General features: G+C 44.3%; 1 protein-coding gene across 1 annotated transcript in view; it reads left to right on the top strand.

Annotated features, from left to right (window-relative positions):
• Positions 1-22,120, top strand: part of SMARCC1 (SWI/SNF related, matrix associated, actin dependent regulator of chromatin subfamily c member 1) — a 1,897,600-nt gene that overhangs the window by 293,721 nt on the left and 1,581,759 nt on the right. The gene's annotated exons all lie outside the window — the stretch shown is intronic.

Here is a 22,120-nt window from a genome sequence, read left to right as displayed (position 1 = left end):
GCATTCAAAAGGAATTTTGTGGTGGGCTCAGGAATGTCACCTAAACAAGGGACTCTTCAGACCCGCCAGAGGCAAGTCAGATTCTAACGACAGATGCCTCGGACATTGCTTGGGGAGCTCATCTAAATGGAAAGTGGATACAAGACAAGTGGCCTGCCAGACTACAGCATCTACATATCAACATGAAGGAGATGTTAGCAGTCCAGTTTGCATTAATGGCTTTCAAGGAGTTACTTCTTCCAGGGCAGGTGTTGATTCTAACAGACAACACAACTGTCATGTGGTACATCAACAAGCAAGGGGGAACACATTCATGTCCTTCATGGATGCATCTGCAGTCATAACAAGTGGGTTGTCCTGTCGTCAGGCAGCCCTGCAGTCGGCCGGATTCCAAAGTCCGGTCCGCTTCGCTGATGTCGCAGTCCACCCGACGCCATCTCTGCTGGTCTTCGGTATAAAAGCATCAGCCGACGCCATTTTCCTCAGTCTTTCTTGCCGTGGGCTCAAGCAGAAGCTGTTCGCAAGTGCCGGGTCGGTCGGATCCAGAGATTACTTCACCGAATACTACTTCAAGACTTCTAAAGCTGGTACCCGCTGGGGACTCTTTCTTGCCTCAGCCGATGTCAGAAAAAGTTAACAATTGTTTAACCTGTGGGAAACAAATACCTCATAAAGATTTCCACTCTTACTGTTCGCCTTGTTTAGGCCCAGCCCACGCAGTAGCAGCCTGTTCGCCTGTGCCTTCTTTCAACCACGAACGCTTAGGCCGGTCGGAGTTTGCAGAACAGTTTTTCGCACTGATTTTGCGATATGTCGCGGATCCTCCGACTACCCCCAAAAACGCGAAGATAAAGACCGACACTAGGGTCCGCGGTTTCGCCGAAACCACGGCAAAGCAAATCATAGTGTCTCGTTTCGCCGAAACCGAGAAACTGCTCAAAGTACAGCTGAAACTATTCTTACAACTGAGGCCCTGCTACAATTCTTGAATCGACCTCAGAAATTTTACCCACCACGGTGGTTGACTTATCAGACACCATTCCCTTGGATGTCTCTACCCCAGCACGTGGTGCTGCTAGGCCTCCAGCAGCCATGTCCATTAAGGCCTTCGCCAGGGCTAAAGCAGCCAAGACTACTAAATCAGTGCCTGTTAAACCCCCCTCATCCAGGCCCTCTTCTAGTTCTCAAATACTTTCTTTGGCAGAAGATTTAATTTCTTTAATTAGAGGATCTCAATCTCACCCAGACAGGGCCTCTCAGCCCCCAGAGAAGAGACCTAGGGCAGAGCCCCCTGAGCCAGTGTCTTCTGATGATTCTGCTCATGAATCAGACATTACTGACCAGCCTGAGGCTCCCTTTTCCAATTTCGAAGATTCTGATGCTGAAGAATCCATTCCAGCTGCTTCCCACCAGAAGAATCCTCCTTGAGAAACCTTGCATGCCATGCAGAACAGTTCCAATGGCAGCAACAGGATTTTTCAGACTCCAGAAAAAGACTTAGGACTTTTCTGCACCTACCACAGCACAGGCCCTTAGCTATACCTCCTGTTCTCTCTGTGGTGGATGATGCTTTCAATGATGTTTGCCCGGCCCAGATTCTTACCCCCAGCCCCTGCCAAACCAGACAGATTTTACAGGGTGCCTGATACTCATCACCACCTTTACAAGGCTCCTCTTGCAGACCCAGAAACTATATCCCAGGGTCCCAAGGCAGTAGCCGCAACCACAGCTAAAAACCCTATTCCTTCTGAAAGGGAAGGTCACTAGACAGATGGGGTAAAAAGGTCTACACTTCACCTACTCTCTCAGCTAGAGCTTTAAGCTGTCAGTTTCACATGATACAATACCAAGAGTTTATGCTTGATCAGTTAACTAAAAAGCTAACTACTGATGAATCTCTTGATAAGAAATATGTATTAGAGATGGTAAATAACATACAACAGGTTAGCAACCATTCCTTAAAATGTGGCTATGATGCACTGGAGGCTTCATTTAGATCAGCCATGACAGGCACAGTGATAAGAAGACATGCATGGCTAAAGGAGCAAGCTTTACCGGATCATGTTAAAGCTAAGTTGCTAGATGCTCCTATGGACAAGACAAATTTGTTTGGTACACCTGCCCAGCAGGTTATGAAGAAAATGGAAGAAAAGGCAAAATCTGTTCAAACTGTTAAAGATTTCCTGCAGGTCCAACCCTCAAGGTTTAGCAGGAACTGGCCTGCCAAAAATTGGTCCTTTCCTGACTCTGCAAAATTTCAAAGGGCAGGAATAGACGCTCCAGAGGCAGAAACCAATCCAGAGGAGGTGCCTACAGAGGACCTACAGTGGCAAGGTAACAACAGAGGCACAGACACAGCCACTGCCACTACATCAGCACAACCACAGTGACTTAATCCTAAATCCGCCTACCAGGGAACAAATAGCAGCTCCTCTAGGCGGAAAGTTAACCTTATTTTCAAAGAACTGGCACTACATAACAAAAGACAAGTGGATTTTACAAACCATAGATCAAGGTTACCGGGTTTCACTTCCACACTTTACCAGTCAAAAGAGGAATGCCAAATTTACCTCCAAATCAAAAAACAGAGGCTCTACGCCAGATAATGGAGTTAGCAAACATGAGAGCTGTGGAAAGAGTGCCAACAGCAGAACAAGGAAAGGGTTTCTACTCCAGACTATTCCTAGTTCCAAGAAAGGAAAAAGTTGGAGACCAATTAACCTGTCCACCTTAAATACATACATCATTGTCCCAAAATTCAAAATGCTGACCCTACAGCAACTTCTTCCCATGCTGGGCAAGGAGTCTTGGCTGGTAACTCTAGATCTCAAGGAGGCATACCTGCACGTCCCAATGACCAATCTGCAGAAGATACCTCAGATTTCTTGCAGGATCAGAGCACTATCAATTCTCAGCATTGCCCTTTGGCTTATCTACTGCGCCCAGAGTATTCACAAAATGCCTGGCATCAGTAATCGCCCATTGCAGACTACAGGGAATTCAAATCTACCCATACCTGGACGACTGCCTGCTAAAGGGACGACAAAAGCAAGCTGACAACAGATTTACAAAGGGTCATTTACTTGCTACAAGGACTGGGATACACAGTCAATTTACAAAAGTCAAGGCTGATACCATCCCAAACAAGGACATTTTTAGGTGCGGAATTGGACACAGTACAACAAATGGCATTCCTGACTACAGAAAAACAAAAAGAACTTCCTCTCTACTTCTTGGCACTAACAAAACTGAACAAGTTAACAGCAAGAAAATTTCTACAGGCCTTGGGCTTCATGGCATCATGCATAATCTTGGTCCCATTTGCCAGACTACATATGAGGAAACTACAGTGGTACCTAAAGAATTTATGGTCCCAACACAGACACAGTCTAGAAACAGAAATCCCACTAATTCCATGCTTAAAACAGGAGTTCCTATGGTGGGCTCAGGCATGCCAGTCAAACCCAGGCCTGCCCTTCCGCAGATGTCAACCAAGCCAGACCATCACAACAGACGCCCAGATCTAGGATGGGGCCCACATGCTGGACAAATGCTGCAAGGATTGTGGACACAGGATCAAATTCACCTGCACATCAATCTAAAAGAAATGCTGGCAGTAAAACTGGCAATCCAAAAGTTCAAACCTTTCCTCAAAGAGGGCCAGTTGATGATAAGGACAGACAACACCACAGTCATGTGGTACATCAACAAACAGGAGGCACTCATTCATACCCCTATGCAGAATGACCTTTGGAACTGTGGACCCTGGCACTCAGCTACAACATTCAGTTACAGGCAATATTTGTACCGGGAAAGACAATACTCTAGCAGACATACTAAGCAGAACCACTGATGCCCACGAATGGAAGCTGCACCCGACATCTTCAAGACCATCTCAAAGAAATGGGGAATGCCACAGATAGACCTATTCGCATCACCTCTCAATCACCAGCTCAAAAATTCTGCACGAGGACATTCCACCCACTAGCATGGAAAGTGGACTCACTCACCTTCAACTGGAAAGGCCTAACAGCATATGCATTTCCTCCTCTTCCTCTGATACACAAGGTACTACTAAAAATCAAGGAAGAACGTCCAAGGATAATCCTGATAGCCCCAAACTGGCCAAGACAACACTGGTACCCACTACTGAAGAGCATGTCTCGAACAACATGTGTCCAATACCCTGATGCCTTTGATGTTAACTCAGAACAACTACAGCATCATACATCCAAACCTAAAACGCTGCAACTGACTGCATGGAACATCACATAGCAGCAGCTAATCCAGAACTTTCCCAAAGAGTTAGACATTATTCTTGAAGCACGCAGACCTTCAACAAGAAAGAACTATGCTGGAAATGGAAAAGGTTTGTCATTTGGAGTACCGAAGAGGAAAAGATGTGTCAAACATAGATATGCCTAACATTCTGGAGTATCTGGTCAACTTCTTCATTCAGGCCTGTCCTACTCCTCCATCAAGATACATGCATCAGCTATTTCAGCAGAATACAGCTTTGATCCTCCTGTTTTTCGCACCCTTTGCTCAGGCAGTTCCTCAGAGGAATCAAGAATGTAAACCTCCCAGGAAACCACCATTACCAGCTTGGGACTTAAACTTTGTGCTAGAAAAGTTGACACTAGCACCCTTTGAACCAGCAGCAACAGCAGACCTACAACACCTGTCATGGAAAACTGCTTTCCTACTGGCAATTACTTCAGCAAGGAGGGTTTCAGAACTACAGGCCTTAATGGCAGTGCAACCCTTCCTAATCTTCCACCAAGATAGAGTGTCCTTGAGGACTAATCCTACATTTATGCCTAAGGTGGTATCCAGAGTATCTTTAAACCAGGCAATCCACCTACCTTCCTTCTTTCCCAACCCACAAAACAGAGGGAAAGAATACTGCATACCTTGATGTACATAGACAGCTACGCTACTACTTGGACAGAACAAAAATAGCAGAAAGTCTGACCAACTTTTGTAGCCTATGCAACAGGAAGGGAAGGAAAAGCTATTTCCAAACAGACAATCCCCAAATGGATAGGAAATTGCATACGATACTGTTACTCCTTCCATGGAAAACCAGTTCCACAGAACATAAGACCTCATTCTACAAGGGCAACAGCCACTACCACAGCCTTCTACGAGGAGTGGCAACCAAGGACATTATTGAGGCGGCTACTTGACCCTCCGTGCATACATTTGCCAAGCATTATAATTTGCCTCTTTATTCCAGATCCCGAGCAGGGTTTGCCACTGTACTGCAAGGGATCTTAAACACACCATAATCTACCTTTATCCTCCTCCCTAGTTGGCTATGGTATTCTACCCACTTGTTATGACTGCAGATGCATCCATGAAGGACATAGTACAGTTTTGTACCTACCATAAAATGTAGATGTCCGAACTGGATAGCATCTGCAGTCAGGATTACCCTCCTCCTTCCCTCTGTGGTACTCCTAGGGTGTTTACCCTCCTAATAGCTAGCTGTTGGGAGTCTTTTATGGTGTATTTGTTTGTATATATGTACATATATGCTTATTGTTGTGTTTACCTCTATCTATTTGGAAACATTGGCATCTATCCAAATTTTACCCTGCAAGAGGGCTACTGGCATCTGGGGCAAGAAACACTGAGGAAAATGGCGTAGGCTGCTGATTTTATACCAAGACCAGCAGAGATGACGCCGGTGGATCATGACATCAGCCGGAGCCGGACTTTGGAATCCGGCCGACTGCAGGGCTGCCTGACGACAGGACAACCCACTTGTTATGACTGCAGATGCTATCCAGTTCGGACATCTACATTTATGGTAGGTACAAAACTGTACTTTATCCTCTATGCAGGCAAGCAATGATTTTATGGGAGACTGCGCTAAGCTTGCAACTAACTCTTCAGGCAAGGTTTCTGCCAGGAGCACAGAACTCCTTAGCAGATGTGTTAAGCAGACAAATCATGGATCCCCACGAGTGGAAACTGGATCTTCATGTATTTCAGAAACTGACAGTGTCATGGGGAACTCCAGACATAGATCTGTTCGCTTCTCCACTAAACCACCAGCTGCCAAAGTATTGCACAAAGGGGTTTCATCACACAGCTTGGAAAGTGGATGCTCTGTCTTTCAGTTGGAAAACCGTTCATGTGTATGCCTTTCCACCTCTACCGCTTCTTCCAAAGGTACTATTAAAGGTCAGACAAGACAGGCCAAGGATGATTTTGATAGCTCCAGATTGGCCTCGGCAACACTGGTACCCACTTCACGGAGTCTGGTAAAGAAGCCTCCATGGCCTTTACCTCTGATTCCTCATCTGTTATCTCAGAAGGACGGTCATCTGCTCAATGTCAAGCTTCAATCTCTTCATCTCACAGCCTGGCATATTCTGTGTTGAAACACAGCAGGTCTCAACTTCCTCAACAAGTTTTAAATGTGATTATGGAAGCTAGAAGGCCTAGTACTAGGAGAGTGTACGCAGATAAATGGAAGAGATTTTTATTTTGGAGTACAGCACAGAATTTGGAGATTTCAGAGCCTAATTTGAGTGTGGCTCTTCAATATCTTACTGAATTATTGGACAAAGGTTTGTCCTTCTCTTCCATTAAGATTCATGCTGCAGCGATTTCAGCTCACTATGATTGTGACCCACCTTTGTTTTCGCATCCTTTGTTCAAGCAGTTTCTTAGAGGGGCAAAGAATATAAGACCCCACGAGAGCTCCTACTCCTGCTTGGGATCTCAATTTTGTGTTGGAAAACTTACTCTACAACCTTTTGAGCCTGCAGCTACTGCTGAATTGAAATATTTGTCATGGAAGACTGCTTTTCTGTTGGCTATTACTTCTGCAAGAAGGGTGTCTGAGTTGCAGGCCCTTATGGCAGTAGAGCCCTTTTTGATTTTCCATAAGGACAGGGTATCGTTACGTACTAATCCTTCCTTTATGCCTAAGGTGGTTTCTAATGTGACTTTAAAACGAACTATTCATTAGACTACGTTTTTTGCAGATCCACAAAATAAAGAGGAAAAGATTTTGCACACTTTAGATGTACACAGGCAATTATGTATTATTTGAGCAGGACTAAGAATTTTAGGCAATCTCAGCAGTTACTTGTTTTCTTTGCTTTGAGTTCACAGGGCAAGCCTGTGTCAAAACAAACTATTTCTAGGTGGATTGGCTTTTTGCATTTTGTTATTCCCATCATGGCAAGGAGATTCCAGCTGGGATTAGGCCTCATTCCACTAGGGCTACTGCCACTTCAACAGCATTTCTAAGGGGTGGCAACTAAAGATATTCTGGAAGCAGCTACTTGGAGTTCAGTGCATACTTTCTCTAGGCATTATCACCTTCCTATATACTCTAAGACTAGGGCTGGTTTTGCCACAGCTGTTTTACAAGGCATGTTGTCAGCTCCTGCTACTTTATAATTTGCCAGCCTCCCTTACCTCTGCTTTGGGATTCTACCCCATAGTCAGACTGCAGCAATGGAAGATTAAGAACATAGTACAGTTTTGTACCTACCATAAATGTAGATGTTCGAGGATTCCATTGTTGCAGTCCAATTTACCCCTCCTCCTTCCCCTCTGTGTTTAGGGGTGGTTGTGTAGGTGAGTTTACATGCTTATATTTTATATATATATATATTGTTGTATATATTATACATGTTTTTGGTGCAGGTTGTTTTGGGACTTGTCTTTTTGGGTCTTCTGACATCTGGGGCAAGAAAAGACTGAGGATATGACGCCGGTCATGCATTAGTACCCTGATCGTTACGTCCACGCGCCTGACCGACGTCAGCCTTATACTCTGGTATTCGGGCCGACTGGGACGCGGACTATACCCCAATAGTCAGGACTGCAGCAATGGAATCCTCGAACATCTACATTTATGGTAGGTACAAAACTGTACTTTTCATTACAATTAGTTAGAGCTTTAATATTATAAACTTCTTCATTGATGGGGTGCATGAAACTGTGCTCACCTTCATATAAATCATCACAGCAGGTACAATTATAACATTTTATTGTACCTGCTCTTCTTTGAAGCTGTATGTTTTTCTGCCTAAAATCTTTATAGCAGAGTTTTTGCTTTAGAGTTTCTGAATTCCTATAGGCATAAGATGGCCTATCACCTACTATTAACCTTATCTCGGGCATGGCCATTAAGATTGGCCAATTTTTCTCCACTATATTACGTACGGCATCAGTATTCAAATTAAATGTGGTGAGATATCTAACCATTTTATTCCCACATCTTGATACTCCACTACAGTGTGACTCTCCACTAAAAAACAGGTTTATATTTATTTGCTCTCCCATTCACTACGTCATTATAAACCTTGTTAATAACACATGTCGGATAGCCATTTCTCTGGAATTCCTGCATCATTTCTTTAGCTTGTTCTTCAAAATTAATATCCACGGTATTCAACTTACTAGTTCTTATTAATTGAGCCTTTAAAGTACCCTTAAACGTATGAGGGGGCATGCATACTTTCTCTTAATATATCTATAGGCATCTACCTCTTTCTTACATATTGTGGATTCTAGCCTATCTCCATTTTTATACAAATGTACATCCAGATAGTTTATGCTTTGTTCCGATGCTGTCATTTTAAACCTCAGGAATTCAGTTGTTTCATTAAGATACATTACATAATCATTCAATTCCAATAAGGAACCGCCCCAAAGCAAAAAACAATCATCCACAAACCTCTTAGAAAATTTAACATTTATATTCATCTCATTTATTTCACTAAGTATTGCACGTTTTTCCCACTCATACAGTGCTATGTTGGCATAGGTGTTAGCTATGGGGAGTACCCATTGCTACACCCGTAAGCTGTAAATACAACTGCCCAGATGGCTTTCCTTACGCCAGAAAAGCAACTTGATTTAGTGACTTACTTCAAACAGGTAGCCACAAAAACCCTGCTATCTGCAAGACAAATACTGCAAGCCTTGGGGTTCATGGCCTCCTGCATTCTTCTAATTCTGTATGCAAGACTGTATATGAGGAAACTATAGTGGTACTTAAGTTTATGGAGTCAACATTGTCACAGCCTGGAAACAAGGATTCCTATCATTCTTTGCCTGCAACTAGAGTCCCTATAGTGGGCAGAGGCCTGCCACCAAAATAAGGGACTGCCATTCACACCATCCCCTGCTGCTCAAACCCTAACTACAGACGCATCAGACTATGCATGGGGGGCTCATCTGGCAGGGAAGTGCATTCAGGGCAAATGGAGCCCAAATCAAATACACTTTCATATCAATTAAAAAGAAATGATAGCTGTACAGAATGCACTTGACAGCCTTCAAGGACTACCTTCATCCAAGGCAACTAATGGTAAAGATGGACAACACCACAGTTATGTGGAACACAAACAAGCGGGGGGGGGGGGTACACATTCCTACCCACTCTGCAAAATAGCCATGGCATTGTGGAACATGGCCTTGAGCTATCAAATACATCTGCAAGCTCAATTCCTGCCAGGACAGCTGAATGTTTTGGCAGACGAACTAAGCAGAAATCTCATGGACCCACACGAATGGAAACTGGAACCATGGATTTTCAACATGTTGACACACAAATGGAGGAGCCCAGACCTAGATCCTTTAGTCTCACCCCAGAACTACCAGTTGGACAAAATTTGCACAAGAACTCCTCACAAGAATGCCAGGAAAGTGGAGGCTCTGTCCTTTAGCTGGGCAAACCTATCACTCTATGCCGTTCCCCCTCTGCCTCTACTCTTCAGAGTTCTAAAAGTCAAACAGGACAAACCAAAAATGATTTTTATTGCTCCAAACTGGCCTCGCCAGCACTAGTACCCACTCCTACCCAGTCTGTCACAAATCTCTTCATGGCACCTGCCTCAGACACCTTCCTTACTGTCTCAGAACAACCAAATTCTGCACCCTCGGCTCCAAACTTTGAATCTTGCAGCTTGGGTAATCACCTAAATTCTTCCTTAGCATCCCTCAGCAAACCTGTGATGGATGTCATTTTGGAGGCTAGAAGGCCTAGTACTAGAAAATCTTATGCTGACAAATGGAAAAGATTCTGTGCCTGGAATCAAGCGCAAGGAATAAACACAGCAATGCCCAATATTCCTCAGATTCTGCAATACTTAACTGAGGTGCTTCACAAGGGCCTATCTTTTTCTTCCATAAACATCCATGCCTCTGCCATTTCAGCTCATTACAACACAGAGCCTCCCCTCTTTTTCTCATCCTGTGCTAAAGCAGTACCTCAGAGGGCCCAAAAATGTAAGTCCTCCCAGGAGAGCACCAACTCCTGCATGGGACCTCAATTTTGTTTTGGAAAAACTCACTCTACCTCCTTTTGAGCCAGCTGCTACTGCAGACCTAAACTTTCTCTTTTAGAAAACAGCTTTTCTTTTAGCAGTCACTTCAGCTAGAAGGATTTCAGAACTACAGGCTGTTATGGCAGTGGAACCTTTCATTATCTTTTACCCAGATAGGTTGGTTCTCAGGACCAATCCATCCTTTATGCCTAAAGTGGTATCTAATGTGACCCTTCATCAGACCATTCATTTGCCAACTTTTTTCCCAAATCCACAGAACAAGGGTGAGCGGATTCTGCATTGATTGGATGTGCACAGACAACTAAGATTCTACTTAAACAGGACAAAATCTCTAAGAAAACCTGAGCAATTACTGGTGGCATTTGCTGCAGGTGCAGAGGGAAAGGTTATTTCAAAGCAGACTATTTCCAAATGGATAAGCCATGATATTAATTTCTGCTATATGCACCATGGTAAACCTGTCACTAAGGGGATCAGGTCTCATTCCACCAGGGCTGCATGTACTTCTTCAGCTTTTCTCAGAAGGGTTCCTACCAGAGACATTCTAGAAGCTGTTACCTGGAGCTCAATTCATACGTTCACCAATCATTACCATTTACCTCTCTTCTCTAAATCCAGAGCAGGCTTTTGCCACTGCTGTCCTGCAAGGCCTTATAGCTGCTCCTAATGCTGTATAAATCCATTCTCCCAACCATAGCGTTGGGATTCTACCAAAATGTAATGACTGCAACAGTGCAACACGAAGAACATAGTACAGTTGTGTACACTTACCATAAATGTAGATGTTAGAGTGTTTTCACTGTTGCGGTCCTAGTTACCCACCCTCCAGCCCCCTGTTTCTCTTTCTATACCTCTGCTTACATCAAAAAGTCTTTTAAGCATAGTAAAAGTATTTGCTTTTGTTTGGAGGTATATTTTTTGTCATTTAAATTATATACATATATATGTATATATACATATATTTTGCTCCCCATTTGGGGGGGCACCTGACATCTGGGGCAAGAAAAACTGATGTAATGGCGTTGGCTGCATGTTTTATACCCCTGACACCCTGACATCATGAAAGAAGGGCCAATAACCGACGCAGGACCCAAGACTTTAATCAGGCCGACTGAGGGCATCCTGCCAGCAGATTACCCAAATGTAATGACTGCAACAGTGAATACACTCTAACATCTACATTTATGGTAAGTGTACACAAGTGTACTTTCACAAGTGCCGGTTGGCCGACTCCTGAAATTTTCTTTTTCGAGTTTCAGAACCGAAGTCTTCAACTAAAAGATAAGTACCCTGTTGGGGAAACTTTTTCTTGCTCTTAACCAATGCCAATAAAAGTAAATAATTGCATTACTTCTGGAAAGCAAATACCTCAAAGATTTTCATTCGTACTGTATTACTTGCCTAGGCCCAGACCTCGACTTTCCTTGCTGTCGGTTTTGTGCCTTATTTAAACAATGAACTATCCGCTGGTATATTTACACTTCTAAATATTTTGGTGCTCGGTTCAATTATCCTGATATGTCTTCGATCAGCCATCCAATTACCGACATTCTGAAAAAATGCAAAGATGAAGACTGAGACAGGCCTCCTAGGTCCAAAGCTGCTGGTGACACTTCTCCTAAGCCAGTTGCCAGTTCACAGGTACTCAGTGATGGGCTTTCGCAACCCCTGATACCCACTACTTCTCATTCGCAGGCCTCTACTGAGACCCATACGGAGTCCGGTATGCTGTGAGATGCTCCAACTGTGGAACCTGCAGATGTCTCCACCTTGGATGAGTCCGGAGCCACTGTGCAGGCACCGGCTTCTGAGAGTGTATTCTGGCCTACTGACTTGCGTATTAAACGGACGCCATCTTCTTCTTCATGGCCTAAATCTTGAACCATGCCTAGAAAACTGACACCCAGACCGCATGGTCAGGCCTCTATGCCTAAAAAACAAATGATAAGAATGGCTGAAGATCTTATTACTTTAATCGGGGGAAGCCAGCCTTCCCCCTTCAAGAGACCTAGGACTGAGATAGTTTATGATACTTCTAACCAGGATTCTGAATATTCTGTTTCTTCTGATGACCAGAATTTACCCTTATCTACCTATGAGGATTCTGTTGATGAGGATTCTATTCCCTCTGCTTCGCCCCCAGAGGATTTCTCTTTTAGTGAAGTCTTGCATGCTCTCAGGAAGCATTTTCGTTGGGAAAGTCACTAATTCTCTGATTCTAAAAAGATCTTTAGGGATTTCTTACTCCTGCCCCACCACAGGCCTTTAGCCATGCCTCCTGTACTAGACTTTCTTGATGATGCATTTTCAGAATCTAGCTTGGCCTTGACTCTTTACTTCCTGCTCCCAGGAAACCTGATGGGTATTACAGGGTCACAGACGCTCACAATTTCCTTTTTAAAAATCCTTCTGCGGATCCTGTGACCATTTCACAGGGGCCCAAGGGCATTAAAGCTACTACTGCCAAAAATCCTACCCCCTCTGATGGAGACTCCAGGGTGCTGGATAGATGGGGTAAAAAGATTTACACTTCTGCAACTTTGACCATTAGGGCCTTAAACTGCCAGTTTTATATGTTAAAGTATCAGCAGCATATTATTGGATTGCTTAAACAGACAGTGATGATTCCTGATTGTGCTGAAAATAAGGATTTACAGGATTTATTGCATTCAGCTGAATAAGTTGGAAAACATACTTTGCAACGTGGTTTTGAGTCTCTTGAGGCATCTTGCAGGGCTGCTGTAACTGGGTCTGTACTTAGAAGACATGCTTGGCTTTAGGAGCAGTCCCTAACAGATCATGTTAAAGCAAAATTACTGGATGCTCCCCTAAACCAGGACTGCCTGTTTGGCAACAAGGCAGAAGAAGTTCTTAAAAAGATGGAAGAAAAGACTAAATCTATGCAACTGTTAGATTTTTTTACAAATACAATCTCCAAGATTTAGCAGGCATTGGCCTTCCAAGAATTGGTCCTTTCCTGCCTCTTCAGACCTCCTCGTTCCAAACCCAGATCCAGTAGAGCTCCCAGGCTGCAGTCCCAAGGTACTCACAGGACTAAGTAGTGGGGGACCTCCACTTCCAAATCTGGGGGCAATAAAGCTTCCCCATATGGTAAACTGTCTCAATGACTTCTTTTAAAAACTTCCAAGCACTTGTCAACTGGCTGCCCCTTTAGGGGGGAAGATTGCTCTTCATGCAAAGAACTGGGAACTCATTACCCAGGACAAATGGGTTTTAAATATAGTGTCCCAGAGTTACAGATTGCACTTCCACTCATTGCCAGCACCAAGCGGTTGGCCAGATCTACCCCCAAATCAGTGGGCAGAGACCCAAAAGCAAGTACTTTCTCTCTCAAGAATGGGGGCTATTCATTTGGTACCAGAAGAGGAAAAGGGCCAAGGTTTCTACTCAAGACTTTTCCTGTTACTCAGAAAAGACAATTCATGGCATCCTATCCTGGACCTCTCTACTCTAAGCACCTTTTTGGTGATTCCATAATTCAAGATGCTGACTCTTCGCCAGTTGCTTCCTATGCTAGGCAAAGATGCCTGGTTGGCAACACTAGATCAGGGAATCTTGCAGAAGATACCTACACTTCAAAGCAGGCTACACACACTATCATTTTTCTGCACTGCCCTTTGGCGCCCAGGGTAGTCACAAAGTGCCTAACCCCAGTTTTAGCATTTTGCAGGCAAAGAAATATTCAAATATACCCATACCTGGACGACTGTCTAATTCAGGCAGAAAGCTAGGAGATACTTATATACCCCTTTGTACAAAGGGTGCTAACTTTTCTGGGGTACACCATAAACGACAAGAAATCACACCTGGTTACCCGGTCAACAAATTATATTCCTGGGAGCAAGCTTGAATACAGCTTCCCAGATGGCTTTCCTCACGTCAGAGAAACAAATTCATTTGACAACTAGTTCAAACAAGTGGCCACAAAAACCCTGCTGTCTGCAAGAGAAATACTGCAAGCCTTGGGGTTCATGGCCTCCTGCATTCCTCTAATTCCATATGCAAGACTGCATATGAGGAAGCTGCAATGGTATCTGAAAAGCCTATGGTGTCAACATTCTCAGGATCTAGAAGCAATGATCCCTATCATACCTTGCCTATGCATAGACTTCCTTTGGTGGGCAGAGGCCTGCCACCTAAACAAGGGACTACCATTCACACTACCCCCTGCTGCCCAAACCCTAGCAACAGGCGCATCAGACTATGCATGGGTGACTCACCTGGTAGGGAAGTGCATTCAGGGCAAATGGAACCCAAGTCAAATGCACCTGCATATCAATCAAAAAGAAAGCTGTGCAGAATATTCTGACAATCTTCAAGGACCACATTCTTCCAGGGCAACTAAAGGTAGAGACGGACAACACCACTGTTATGTGGTACATAAACAAGCAGGGGGGCGGACATTCTTTCCCCCTCTGCAGACTAGCCATGGCATTGTGGAACACAACCTTGAGCTACCAAGTGCATCTACAGGCTCAATTCCTGCCAGAGAAATTAAATACACTGGCAGATGGACTAAGAAGAAACATCATGGACCCATGTGAGTGGAAACTGGAAGAAAGGATTTTCAACATGTTGACAAGCAAATGGATGAGTCCAGATATAGATATGTTTGCCTCCCCCCAGAACTACCAATTGGACAAATTTTGCACAAGGACTACCCACAAACAAGCTTGGAAAGTGGATGCCGTGTCCTTCAGCTGGAAAAACCTATCGGTCTATGCCTTCCCCCCTCTGCCTCTGCTCTCCAAAGTACTACTAAAGATCAAACAGGACAAACCAAGGATGATTTTGATTGCACCAGACTGGCCACGCCAACACTGGTACCCCATCTTGCGCCGTGTGTCACGGTTTGCGCCATGGCACCTGCCTCAGACTCCTTCCCTGTTGTCTCAGCAGGAGAACCAGATTCTGCACCCTCAGCTTCCAACACTGAACCTAGCAGCCTGGCTAATTACCTAATTTCTCCCTTACCATCCCTCAGTAAACCAGTGATAGATATCATTTTAGAGGCAAGGAGGCCTAGTACTAGAAAATCTTATGCCGAAAAATGGAAAAGATTCTGTGCCTGGAACCAATCTCAAGGGATGAGCACAGCAACACCCAATTTACCTCAGATTTTACAATACTTAACTAAGATGCTTCACAAGGGCCTGTCGTTTTCCTACATCAGAATTCATGCCTCAGCCATTTCAGCACATTATAACACAGAACCTTCCCTCTTCTCGCATCTCTGCTCCAGCAGTTCCTCAGAGGGGCCAAAAATTTAAGACCACCCAGGAGAGCTCCAACCCCAGCCTGGGACCTTAACTTTGTCTTGGAGAAACTCACTCTTCCTCCTTTCAAGCCAGCTGCTACTGCAGATTTAAAATTTCTTTCTTGGAAAACAGCCTTCCTTGTAGTAATCACTTCAGCAAGAAAGGGTATCTGAATTTCATGCCCTTATGGCAGTGAAGCCTTTCATCATCTTTCATGCTGACAGGCTGTCCCTCAGAACCAATCCATCCTTCATGCCCAAGGTGGTATCCAGTGTGGCTCTTAATCAGTCCATTCATTTGCCAGCCTTCTTTCCTAATCCATAGAATGAAGGGGAACGGATACTGCACTCCTTAGATGTGCACAGACAACTTAGATTCTACTTGGACAGGACTAAACCTCAAAGGAAATCTGAAAAACTGCTGGTGGCATTTGCTGCAGTGGCAGAGGGGAAGGCTATTTCTAAGCAAACCATTTCTAAATGGGTAGGCCATTGCATTTATTTCTGCTGTAAGCACCATGGAAAACCTATCCCACAGGGGATCAGACCCCACTCAACCAGGGCTGCATCTACCTCTACAGCCTTTCTCAGAGGCATCCCTACCAGGGACATCCTAGAAGCTGCTGCCTGGAGTTCTGTACATACTTTCACCAAGCATTATCATTTGCCAATTTTGTCTAAATCCAGAGCTGGCTTTGCCACTGCAGTCTTGCAGGGCCTTATAGCTAGTCCTAATGGTATCTAAATTCCTCTTCCCAACCTGAGCTTTGGGAATCTACCCAAATGTGATGACTGCAATAGTGAAACACGAAGAACATTGTACAGTTGTGTACACTTACCATAAATATAGATGTCCAAGTGTATTCACTGTTGCAGTCCTGGTTACTATCCCTCCAGCCCTCTGACTTCTATTAACTATATCTCTATTCTTGTTTATTGTGCTTAAAGCTTTTTGGTGTATTTGCTTTTTTGTTGGAGGTGTAACCTTGTATAGAATTACTTCCCATTATGGGGGCATCTGACATTTGGGGCAAGAAAAACTGATGTAATGACGTTGGCTGCATGCTTTGTACCCCTGACTACGTGACGTCATGGAAGATGAGACAGCAACCGATGCAGGACCAAAGACTTTGATAATCAGGCTGATTGAGGGCTACTGCAAGCAGATAACCCAAATGTGATGACTGCAACAGTGAATACACTCTAACATCTACATTTATGGTAAATGTACAGAACTGTACTGAGAAGACATGTTTGGTTTAAGTAGCAGACCTTGCCAGACTATGTCAAATCAAAGTTATTAGACGCTCCTTTGAAGAAGGACGATCTGTTTGGCACCAGAGCAGAAGAGGTTCTTAAAAAGATGGAAGAAAAAGCTAAATCTATGCAGATGGTTAAAGAATTCTTACAAGTGCAGCCTCCTAGATTCAGTAGACATTGCCTCTCGAAACACTGGTCCTTTCCTGCCCCTCCAAGCCATCTCAAACTAGATCCGGGGAAATGGACCACCCAGACTACAGCCTCAGGGTATTCAGAAATCCAAGCAATGGAGTGCCCCCCCCCCCCCCCAAAAGGAGGGATTGCTAAGCCACCTCCCTACGGTAAGACCTAACTCCACTCCCCGCCTCTGCCCAGCTGCTTGTGCCCCTAAGAGGAAAACTTGCCCTTCATGGAAAAAGCTGGATGTCCATCACCAAAGACTGATTGGTCCTCAACACTGTATCCCAGGGGTACAAATTCTACTTCGACTCACTGCCAACCCCAAAAGGGTTCCCAGACCTTACTCCAAACCAGTGGGCAGAGGCACAAAAAACAAGTTCAATCCCTGTTCTCTAAGGGCAATTTTGCCTGTTCCTGCGGAATAGATGGGTCAAGGATTCTATTCCAGACTTTTCCTGGTAGCCAGAAAAAGAGGACACATGGCGCCCAATCCTAGATCTTTCTACTCTCAACACCTTCCTGATGGTATCAAAATACAAAATGCTCACCCTGCAGCAGCTTCTACCTATGCTAGCCAAAGGTGCCTAGTTAGTCGCCCTAGACTTAAAAGAAACCTATCTGCACATCCCTATAAGGGAGTCATGTAGGAAATATCTTTGCTTCAGGGCAGGATCTATGCATTATCAGTACTCTGCACTTCCCTTTGGCTTATCCACCACTCCCAGAGTATTCACAAAATGCCTGGCTTCAGCCATTTCTTACTGTAGACGGAGAAATATTCAAATTTACCTGTACTTGGATGACTGCCTGATTCAGGCAGACAGTCAGGAAATGCTGTTACAGCAACTGACATTTATAAAAAAAAATCTTCTAACCTCCTTGAGGTACACCATCATCAAAAAGAAATCAAAACTTTTCCCCAGTCAAAAGAATGTATTCCTGGGAGCAAGCTTGGACACAGCATCCCAGATGGCATTCATCCCTCCACAAAAACAAGCCTATCTGACAGACTTTATTGGCCACCAGAACCCAGCTATCCGCAAGGAAAATCGAGCAAGCCCTAGGGTTCATGGCCTTTTGCATTCTACTAATTCCATATGATATGAGCAAACTTCAGTGGTACTTGAAAAGTCTTTGGTGCCAACATTCTTAGGACCTGGAAACCGTCATTCCTGTCATACTCTGTCTAAGGACAGAGTTTCTTTGGTTGGCAACAGCATGCAACCACAACAAAGGACTGTCCTTTACTCAACCCTACGCTGCCCAGACCCTAACCACAGACTCAACAGACTATGCCTGGGGGGCACACATGGACGGCAAGTGCATTCAGGGCCGTTGGAGCCCAAGTCAAGTTCATCTGCACATCAACCAGATATAAATGCTAGCTGTGCAGATCCCTACTCTCACCAGGACACCTGCTAATAAAAAGGCACCACAGTTATGTGGTAATCAACAAGTAGGGGGGAACTCATTCTTACCCACTCTGCAGGCTAGCCATGGCCCTGTGGAACACATCCTTGGACATGCAGGTCCATCTGCAAGCTCAATTCCTGCCAGGCAAACAAAATTCATTGGCAGACGACTTAAGCAAAAATCTCCTAGACCCACACGAGTGGCAGTTAGAGCCCAGCACCTTCAACCTTCTGATTCAGAAATGGGAGACCCCAGAGATGGATCTCTTTGCCTCCCCTTGCAATCACCAGCTCAGCAAATTCTGCACCAGTGCATCTCAACAGGACCTGGAAAGTGGATGCCCTATCCTTCCAGTGGGTAAACCTCTCTATTTATGCATTCCCCACTCTGCCTCTTCTCCCAAGAATATTACTCAAGATAGGACAGACCAAGGGCAATCCTGAGTGAGCTGGACTGGGTACGCCAGCACTGGTACCCACTACTGCACATTCTGTCACCGGTGCCACCTTGGCACTTACCCCAAATCCCCATCCTCCTCACTCAGCAGTGGGGGGGGGGGTAGATCTTGCATCCGTAACTGCAGAAATTCCAACACAACGTACACGCACGTAAGGCAGGTGCAAAAGGCCAAAAAAATATATAAAAGTCAACAAAGAGGCCAGCACCAGAGTGAATATATATACGATTTATTATGGCATAACCAGAAGAATCAGACCGGTTTCGGCCCCATGGCCTTCCTCAGTGATACAGCACTGACAAATACAAAATACTTTATATAGCATTCTTAATTAGTTAATTAAGACAAGCAAGTATTTAAAGATACAGTATCCTTACAAGGGGTTTAATATGTATACAACCAACTTTGTAATAAATTTGCAGATGGTCATTCAAACCAGTGGAAAATAGCCCCACAAATTTTATAATCCAATCCCTCTCTTTATTATTTAATGTTCCATGCCATCCCATTTTGTTGTATCTATCCCCTGCAGGGTGTATAACATTAAAAATTTATGAAATTGTGGAGTGGATTGGGTGGTCTATTTGGACACCTGTTCTTGCTCCGCCTTTTATGTGGGACAGTCGTCCAGACTATTCAGGATTAGAATGTCAGAATATCTTAGTGACATTAGAAATTTATGTCTGACGAATGCTCTATATAAACGTGTTGAATCACAAAACAGCGAAATTTCGCTTCATGATTATTGATAAAATATGGGGCGATAGATCCAACAAAATGGGATGGCATGGAATATTAAATAATAGAGAGGGGTTGGATTAGAAAATTAGGAAGGGGGCTATTTCCCCTGGTTTGAATGATCATCTGTACATTTATTAGAAAGTTGGTTCTATACATATTAATCTCCTTGTTAGGATACTGTGTCTTTAAATACTTTGTCTTAATTAACTAATTAGGAATGCTATATAAAGTATTTTGTATTTGTCAGTGCTGTATCACTGAGGAAGGCCATGGGACTGAAACCGGTCTGATTCTTCTGGTTATGCCATAATAAATCATGGTCACTCTCTGGTGCGGGCCGCTTTGACTTTTATTCACAACTGCAAACCCTGAATTTTTCAGCCTGGCTTATTCCTTGAATTCTCCCCAAGTGACCGGCCTAAGCAAGCAAGTGCTGGACGTCATTCTTGAAGCCAGAAGAACCAGTACAAGGAAATCCTATGCTAAGTGGAAAAGGTATTGTTCCTGGATTCAATCTAAAGGAGAGGACACAGCACTACCCTCCTTACCTCTCAACCTGGATTACCTAGCAGATCTACTCCACAGAGGCCTATCCTTCTCCTCCATTAAGATCCATGCCTCTGCCATCTCGGCTCATTACAACACTGAGCCCACCTCTCTTCTCTCACCCTCTCATCAAGCAGTTCCTGAGAGGGGCAAACAACTTAAGGCCACCAAGTAGAGCATCCACCCCTTAACTTCTTACTGGAAAAACTCCCCCCCCCCCCTTTAGAGCCTGCAGTGTCAGCATAGTTAAAATTCCTCTCTTGGAAAACAGCCTTGCTTCTGGCCATCACTTCAGCTAGAAGAGTGTCTGAGGTACAAGCACTTATGGCTGTGGAACCCTTCATTATTTTTCATGCTGACACGGTCTCCCTCAGGACTAACCCTTACTTTATGCCTAAAGCGGTGTTCAGTGTGGCTCTCAACCAATCTATCCATTTGCCATACATCTTCCCTAATCCCCAAAATAAAGGGGGAAAGGATCCTGCACTCCTTGGACGTGCACATACCGCTCAGATTCTACATTGCTAGGACTAAGCCCTTCAGGAAATCTGACCAGTTAATAGTCAGTTTTGCACCCGAGGCAGAGGGCAAGGCCATTTCAAAACAAACAATTTCCAAATGGATAGCACGCTGTATCCATTTCTGCTACAAGCATCTTGGGAAACCAACCCTCGGGGTCAGAACACATTCCACTAGGGCAACTTCTACCTCTACAGCATTCCTCAGGGGAGTCCCTATCAGGGACATTCTGGAAGCTGCTTACCTGGAGTTCTGTACGCATCTTAACCAAGCATTACCACCTGCCTATCTTTTACAAATCCAGGGCAGGTTTTGCAGCAGCAGGCCAGCCAGCCCCAACTCTTCTTGACTGCCTCCACCCTTTCTTCATCTTTGGGATTCAGCCCAAGTGTGATGACTACAACAGTGAAACACGAACATAGTGCAGTTTTGTATATTTACCATAAATGTAGATGTTATAGTGTATTCACTGTTGCAGTACTGGTGTCCCACCCTCCAGCCCTCGCTTGTCTCTCTCTCTCTCTCTCTCTCTCTTATTATTCACCCCTTACAGAGCTATTGATATTTACTTTTTTACTGGTGGTGTTTTTCCCACCATAACTTAGCTCCCTATTTGGGAGGCTCCTGACATTTGGGGCAAGAAAAACTGATGAAATGGCGTCGGCTGCCTGTTTTTATACCCTTGACGACCTGACATCAGTCCTGAAGTGACAGCAACTGATGCAGAAATACTAAGTCTCTGGTGTTCAGGCCGACTGAGGGCTACCTGAAGGCAGATAACCTAAGTGTGATGACTGCAACAGTGAATACACTCTATCATCTGCATTTATGGGAGATGTACACAACTGTACTTGCTAAAATTTAAAGTCACTGTAGTCATGTAACTTTCTGACTGTACACACAACCCTCCTTTGCTATGCAGACCCAAAGTTCATTCAATGGGGTGTGTTGCTATTTCTGCAGCTTTCTTATGAAGCTTGTCAGTGGATGCAGTCTGTGTTGCTGCGGCCTGGTCTGTGTTGCACACATTTTCCATGCAGTACAAAATCAATGCTATTTTGACATTCAGAAGCATTATCCTGAAAGGGTCTCCTTGGATGATTCCACACTTTTTTTGTAGCTGAGATACTGACCCAGCTGTCAGATTAGTTGGAGGAGATGAATAAGATACGGTAACCACCATAGTACAAGATCCTTTCATTCATATCCATCCATTGACATTTCTCCCTTCAGCCCTCTTCCATAATGCCATTTCTAAAGGGACTGTTAGAGGTCTCCTCCAGTGGTTACACTGTAGGACTTAAACTTTGATAGTTGATTTAGCTACTAACTCATTCTGAGGCAGCTTCCTAACCAAGGGTAATTCTGTAGAGGTAACTCCGGGGATGGTCCAGGATTGTGGAT

Source organism: Protopterus annectens, chromosome 3.part0 (genome assembly GCF_019279795.1).
Source record: "Protopterus annectens isolate FY-2018-M chromosome 3.part0, PAN1.0, whole genome shotgun sequence".
NCBI lineage: Eukaryota > Metazoa > Chordata > Ceratodontiformes > Protopteridae > Protopterus > Protopterus annectens.
Note: the sequence above shows the minus strand (reverse complement) of the source record. Positions and strands in the feature narration are given on the sequence as shown.